Below are 8,636 nucleotides of genomic sequence, written 5' to 3'. Positions count from 1 at the left end.
GCAAAAATTCCAGGGCTTGCTTATCAGTCTTATCACGCCACACACGACTAAATAATTACTTCCTTACCTTACCTCCTCCTCACCTTGAAGATTACCTCAAGGTAAGGAATACTTATCAGCAGACGAGTAATATTATTATTACTCGTGTGTTTACCGTGATAAGTCCTGATTGTGGTATTTTAAATTATACATAACTAGCTTTTGAAATTTGGTTATTGCGCGCTGTTCCTTCGGGAACTTTTCCGGGATAAAAAGTAGCCTATGCCACTCTCTGGCAGTTAAACTATCTCTATGCCAAAAATCACGTCGATCAGGCGCAACGTTTCAACGTAAAAGACGAACAAACATACAAACACACACTTTCGCTACTGTGATGGTTTTTGTTGACACTGTAGCTTTATATTCAATAACGGCAGATAAAAAGATGGTTATTAATTAAAATCAAAATATAAGTAAGATCTTAATAATCAAAAAAATATGGTATATAATCGATCAGGGCCCTGTGTCTTAAAGTATATTAAAGTCAAATAATATTAGTGTTTTGAAAATGACACAAAACACTAATATTTAGACTAATATGCTTCGAGAAACTGGGCCCAGCATTATAAGAAAAATCAAGTTTTTTGTTTGAATCAAAAGTTAAATTAAATTGATTAAATTACAACATTTTAAAAATTAAAAAACAAATAACTTTATTTCGCTTGAAATATGGTACAAGAGGTGTTAATTAACAGACAATATTGGTTCACATATTTCACCATCATCTGGCATGCAAAATGTTATAAATTACAATTATTATTTTTTATATTAGGTACAATCAAAATGTCACCTGATTTAATCCTGATGAATCATATTTCTAGTTTTTACTTAGGAATCAACTATGCCAAATATTCGATTCTTTAAAAGTTTTACCGAACGTTCGGCCGAATATTCGTATTCGGTGAAGCCCATGTTCGGCCCCATCTCTACTTGAAACTCCATTATGACCCACTTCCAGTGAATTATGGTATACTTCTGTAAGTTGGATCACAACGCAAGTACAGTCAGCAAAAAAGCTTGGCATTAAAAATTTATTTCTTAACAGAACCTTATTTAAAAGGGATAGACCTCTTTCTTACCTTCTTGACTTATAATTATAAAGGCTGACCCTGATGATATTATAAAACCAGCCATAATTAATGATAGGACCTAGTGCAGGGTCCGTCCGGATGGCTACCACCATCTTACTCTTTAATCCTACCGCCAAGCAGCAGTGCTTACACTGTTGTGTTCCGGTGAGGAGAGTAAGACAGCCGGTGAAATTGATGGCACAAGAGGCATTTTATCTTAGCCCTCTAGGTTGTTAACGCACCTGCAATCCCTCTGGTGTTGCGGGTGTCCATGGGCAGTGGTGATCATTTACGATCAGGTGACCCATTCGCTCGTTTACCTTCATATGTTGTAACGGTAAAATATAGTGGATCATTGCGGCGCTAACTCAAGAGAATAGTTGTTACTCGTTAACAATACGAAGTTTTGGAGATCATCCAAACTTTGCCAATTTTCCATGAGTCCGTCTCGCGAGGGTCCATTCGCTCCCCGGCTCAATACAAGTACATTACCTCCGTATTATCAAAGACATCGGCAATTTTTAGGAGACCGTAACTCAATTGTTTTAGCTGACCTTTAACACGACTGCGAAGTTTATGTTTTTCAAACGTAACTTAACGTAAGTGTACTTACAGTCGAATAAACTAATTCGCGTACCAGGAGGGCGTAACCAAATTCCAAAATCAAAGTTCATAATCGTACAGTCCCCCTCAAGGACACTCGAAGGCTAAATTGCCTTCCTTCCTTCTATGTTGTTTAATAATTATTAGCATCTTCTCACTAGATCCATAACAACAAGTTACCACGACCAGATGGCCTAGTGGTTAGAGAACCTGACTACGAAGCTTGAGGTCCCGGGTTCGATTCCCGTGACGGGGCAGATATTTGTATGAAAAATACGAATGTTTGTTCTCGGGTCTTGGGTGTTTACTATGTATTTAAGTATGTATCTATCTATATAATTATATTTATCCGTTGCTTAGTATTCATAACACAAGCTTTGCTAAGCTTACTTTGGGACTAGGTCAATTGGTGTGAATTGTCCCATGATATTTATATTTTATTTTATTTATATTTAACAAGTTACCTATATTTAATGTGAGAAATATTCTCTTCAGATCCATTTGTAGCGACTACAAGTAAAGATGTATCAAATGGTAAATAACATCTCATTAGTTCCACGGTTTAAGAAGAAAGATCTAGGTGGAAAATAGAATCTCAGCAAATCCATGATGGATCTAATGAATGGATCTTAAGAGATAGAAGGCACACTCTTACCAAATTATATAAGCGTAAGCGGGACGGCATGATACGAAGTTCGAATTTTGCACTTCGTAGTAGGTATAGGGCCAGAGGCCGTATTGTCTAACTCGATAACTTTCACGATCGTATTTGCCATCTCTTTCTACTCTCATCTTATACAATGCGACAAAAGAAGTGGCGAAAATGAATGTGATTCCCAGTTTGTTTGACAATATAGTATTCGAACATGGCGGATGTAGACAATATCTAATTTTGGTATTTCTGGTTTCTTTGGCTAGTTGAAGTATAATTTTGATAGTGTTTTTATGCGGCGATTAACCTAAACAGTGAACAGTGATCACAAAATTATATATTGCTCTGGTGTCTGTCTGACATTTTTTAATGCGCAAGTCTCCACGTGGTTTCTAGAATTTAACTATCAAGTTGCAAAAACTACAATCACCGTACAACGTCGCTCCCAAAGAGAGCTTACTTCGACACTGGCGAAATTGTCCTAAAATAGGACAGAAGCCATAATATATTTTAAATAAAATAGCAAAATTGTGTTGGTTCCTCAAAAAGTTGTCCCATCACGAAATTGACCAGAAATCAGTTTTGTCAAGAAATTATTGACGCCAAGGACGAGATCATACTTAAAGCATAAACTGCATAAAACAACAAAATTTCTAGACGTCAGGAAAACGACACGAAAACTTGTGAGGAAAAAAATCGTAATTTTGTAACTACATCAAAACTTTCTATTTGATCCAACAACAAAGATTATCTAACTTTTTATTACCTTTACCACAAGGTTTTGTATATGTTGACGACCGAATGGCTAAGTGGTTAGAGAACCTGACTACGAAGCTTGAGGTCCTGGGTTCGAATCCCGGCCGGGGCAGATATTTGTGTGAATAACACGAATGTTTGTTCTCGGGTCTTGGATGTTTAATATGTATTTAAGTAGGTATTTATCTATATAAGTATGTTTATTCGTTGCCTAGTATCCATAGTACAAGCTTTGCTTAGTTTGGGACTAGGTCAATTGGTGTCAAGTGTCCCATGATATTTATTCTATTTTATTTATTTAAACACAATATTACTTATTTTTGTGTTGAAATAGCACCAGGATTTTTTTTAATAATATGTGGACAACTGAAAAATTAAAAATGGGTACTTTTTGAGAAACAGTCTAAAACCAACCAGTCTTGCCACATGCACGCTTATCGAATTTATTGAAGAGCAGCAAGCGGTTTTATATTCATACCAATTGTTCTGCAAACATTCTAAAATGCTTTCCAACCACAAGCGGAAAACACACACAAATTGCTCCTATTCCTTAGCGGTTCTTGCCACCTGCACTTCGCTTGATAGATTTGTTTGCGAACTTGTTGACTCCCGGAGGCTTCTCAGCAACTTCGGGAAATGCGCACTTTGGGGTTTGAATGCAATGAAAGCCCTTTGAATTTGCGGTGACAATTTTCATGATTAATTGCTAGGTGTTTGTTTCCACCAATGTTTGGTAAAGGTAAAAAAATAGTACAATGTTGACGGGTAGGTAATTAATTACTTTTGTGATAAAACGTTTTATTTCTTATTGTAAATAATTTGTCAGTGATGAAGGAGGTTCAAATAAAATCGCTTTTGCAGTCGATTTAAATCTGTTATTCAACGATAATTATAATCTTATACACACTGCACGTAAATTTTGATCATCCAATGAATACGGTATTTGACTATTTTGTATATGTTTTATAAATTAAAACTACACAATGCCTGTTATCGAATAGAAAAACAATTTTTAAGTTACTTTACAAACAAAAGTTATAAAGGTTTGACATTCAAGATTAGACAGAGAAAGACATACTGGCATGTGACGTCACACGCCAGTACCGCCATACTTGCTGCATAGAGAAAAGCGTTTGAGAAAGAGACAGGTATATAGATTTTTCAAAAAATCACTATAAATCCAATTTTCAACCGATTTAAATTTTCTCTTCGCTAAACACTATCTGTTTATCTATATTTTCATAATAATATTAAGATATGGCAAAATCAGGAGTTGTCAAATACCGTATTGTCTTAATTATACTTAAAGGGTAAACTAGGTGCACTTTTTGGGGGAAGCCTATGTTCAACGGACGTCCTTATGGCTGATATGATGATGAAACTTAAATTTGACTCGTACCTATATTTGCCATTCAAGAAAAAAATATGAAGTTTCAACAGAGAAACTTTTACAATCAACGTTCACAATCGTTTTATGCATGCAAATTACTTGATTCATATGATCTGAGACACATCACAAGTAACGCAAAAACAACTTAAGACCTAACACCTACCTAACTAACACCTTGTGATTACTCTAAGTTATCATGAATCAACCATTTAACATTCCTCACACAGCCCTCCCACATGCCACCCAAAGAGGGTGTTGCAGGAGATTTAAAATTGTTCTAAACACCAGGTGAAATTTGCATGTAGAGCGAATGTGGCGTCGTGTGTAAAATTTTATAATAAAAGTTGGGTAGATAAGAAAAGTTTGGAACTGCTGATCAGAGCACGCTCATCGACTTTGATACAGGGGTGAAATTCATACAGAGTGAAATATCAATATGGCCAGCAAGCTGTGAAGGAAAGTAATAAAACTTGTAATAACCAGAGATCATGTCTCGTAAGCTACAGTATGTTACAGTGTGTTAGTAAGCGAACATTATTTCTTAAAACTAACAATAGTATGTTGCATTAGCAATATTTTTTGAATTTTTTAACATAGGTTTTTCCGAACCGGTTGTAGATTTTTTTTGACATTCTTCATTCGTGCTTGTTTTATCCTAAATTGAATAAAGATATTTTGACTTTGACTTGGACTTTGACTTTGACTTTAATGTTATTCAATTAAAATTACTTCAAATAACTTCACAATTGGATTTTTAATGTTTTTACCCATCAGGACTAAAAATATGCAGGTTGAAGTAGCAATGGGCGGGCCACATCGCTGGAAGAACAGATAATCGTTGGGAGAAAAGTTCTCGAGTGGCTTCCTTCTAGGTGGACTGACGACATCGTGAGAATTGCGGGCGGACGGGTGGACGCAAGTGGCAAGGTGTCGTTCATTGTGGCGTTCTAAGGGGGAGCCCTTTGTTCAGCAGTAGACGTCTTCTGACTGATGATGATGATGATGACCTATCAGGAGACGTCAGCCGTTTGTTGTAAAATCAGAATCTCCAAGATGAAGTTCTTGAAAATTTCACATTTATGTAATATGTCAATTGGCTACTTTCAGTGTTTAGCAGTACCTAACACAATGGTTTACTGCAACATAAACGCAAACAATTCAAATTCAAAATTCAAATTTAAATCATTTATTCAGTAAATAGGCCGCAATGGGCACGTTTACACGTCATTTTTTAAAACTACCAGCGCTTTCGGAAAGACAAGAAATGCGCCGCAAGAAACTTGGCAGAAAGTAATTTTTTTTAAATAAAATAATTACAAATAAAATACTTACAAACTACAGTATTCAATTAACCCTTGGAGTGGCAAGCGTCCGGGTCCCGGCACACCCTTGTTTGGCAGGCGACCGGCTCCCGGCACGCTGTGTTAAAGAAAAAATTACAAAATAATAATAATAATAATACAGGGATGTATGGGGTCCCTTAGTTACAAAACTAAACACTAACTATATCTACGTTTAGTGGAAGTGTAGAATGCTTCCACCGTCATAAATTAAAATAATTCTGAAATATACATTTCAAGTCAAGTAACCATTAAGCTTTTGGATTCTGAAGGCAAGCTCACAATACAATAACTCTTTATTGCACACCAACACATAGTAAGCAGTACAGAAAATACAGCATATTGCATATTGCTTGTATCAGCGACAACCCAAACTGTATAATAACCAGCACCATTCTATGAAACGGTCCTTCTGCACATCGTGTTATTGCCACCTCCTTCTGTCAACACTTCATTTATGAATTTTTGGTAAACAAATGATTATATTAAGAAACCTTTCAAAATTTAAACATGACGGTGACACAATAACAGGATTAAAACTTAACTCACAATATTATCCGCTTTCCGTTTCAACGCAACATTTCGGAAAATGATTTAACGAACAAGCTTTTATGAAAGCTCAGGGGCTCTTTCAGGGGCTGTTTCACCATCCGTTGATTAGTCTTAACTGACGTTTAAATGTGATGCCGTCTCTATTTGTGTTGTTCGAATAGACGGAGACGGCATCACATTTAACCATTATGAGAGTTTTTTTAAACACGCTCACGCTTGCGCCACTTCCTGCCGAACTTTGCGAAACAAATTTGCGCCTCAACTAAGTTGGCATTAAAAAGCTAATGTGGAGGCTTTTAAAAAACCTTCGTTAGGATAATTTATGGGGAAGTTCGGAAATGTTTTGATGGTTCTAAATAAATTATATGAATATTCAGTAAATAACCTATAAACAATTATACTTTGGTTAATATTGTTCAAAGTTCACTGATATGGATCTCCGCAAAGTAACGCCTGATGATAGAACAGATATTAAATATAGGGGTCTAAATAAAACTGCTTCGAGAAAAGAATGGTAAGGCCGTGCCGCTTTTTTGCTCGACTTGGGGGGGGGACCGCCGTGCCCCAAAATAAATAAAAACTGTACAGTTTTCTCACACTTGCTAAATACTTGTAATCTTTAAACAACATTGTACACACACACACAAACATCACACCTAGTAGGCAGAATTTCGTTTACCACTTCGGAGCCACTTCTAGCAATTTTAGGATATAAGTTTAACAAAAACAGTACAATCGTGACCGGTTGCTAGCCTGTCGCCTACGGTATACCTTAACCTATATCCTCACAACAAACAACATCGTAAATTGTTAAAAAAATATATATATACCTCGTTGAGTTTCTTGCCGGATTTCTGTCAACAGAGGTTTTTCCGAACCGGTGGTAGATTTTGTTTGACATTCATAAGTGCTTGTCATAACCTAAATTGAATAAAGATATTTTGACTTTGACTTTGATACCAGATACGATAAAGGTCTCCTACACCGTATCATACCATGACCGTAATAGGAACATGTCCGACAAACATATATTCATGGTATTAGAAAAGTATGAGACTGGAGGAGTGGATAGGATTATAGCATACTGCAACCGTCGCCGTCGCTTCTTATGGCACACACCGTTGACATGTTGTAGTCCGTGCTGCGTTATTTGTGTCAGAAGGCGTGAAATAGTAGTTTTGCTACTGTGTTTCGTACGGTGAGTGGGAAATCCAGAGGCCCAACTCCCCCAAACAACGCACCCGCAGTCCTAATTACGCTGTAGGTGTCCATGGGTGGCGGCGATCGCTTACGTGCAGGCGACCCGCATGCTCGTTTGCCGGCTATTTGAAAAAAAAAACTGCCCCGGCCGAGAATCGAACCCGGGACCTCAAAAAATGACGCATCACCTATTTAGACAGCAATTCTTACGATAACCACCTGAGTCTAGCGGGGAACTAAATGAATAATAACAATTAAATTTATGTGTGTACGCCGCCCGTATTTTAAATACGATCATGTGCGTAAATGCTGTGGTAGGACGCGTCATTTCAGATTACATAGACAGTTAAATCTTGCATAAAAGTCAATTAAACTAAAAGTTGCTGATTTTGTTTAAAAAAAACCGGCCAAGAGCGTGTCGGACACGCCTAAAATAGGGTTCTGTAGCCATTACGAAAAAATAAAGTAATATTTTTCTAAGAATTTCGTATTTTATACGGAATCTTCCAAGTTTAGGTATATTTTACACCTTAGGCTGCTATTTAAGAGTAAAACTACTAATAATTCTCAAGCAAACTTAGCCGTTATATATTTTCTATAAATTTTGATATACTTACTAACATCCTGAATTTTTTCAAATTTTTCCACCCACCGGTTTAGATTTTAACGAAAACGGACGCTCGATTTTAATGAAAATTTGCACTTTAAGTTGAATATTTCGCAAAAAAATCAATGAATCGTCTTAGCAACCCCCTATTAGTTTTAAAAGATCTATCTAACGATACCCCACACTATAGAGTTCCCCTCACTACCCCACACTATAGAATCACCCCACTTTACGTCTATGGGAGGTACCATGAAAAAAAATTGCACAATTTGTCGGCATGGTTTACATATATATCCGTGCAAAATTGCAGTTTACTAGCATTGATAGTCCCTGAGCAAAGCCGCGGACGGACGGACAGACAGACAGACGCCACGACAAACTGGCGAAACTATAATATAAGGGTTCTGTTTTTGCCAATTTGGCTCCG

This window comes from Choristoneura fumiferana, chromosome 22 (assembly GCF_025370935.1).
Source record: "Choristoneura fumiferana chromosome 22, NRCan_CFum_1, whole genome shotgun sequence".
In the NCBI taxonomy this organism is placed as follows: Eukaryota; Metazoa; Arthropoda; class Insecta; order Lepidoptera; family Tortricidae; genus Choristoneura; species Choristoneura fumiferana.
The sequence above is the reverse complement of the archived record's forward strand: the minus strand, read 5'-3'. Positions refer to the sequence as shown.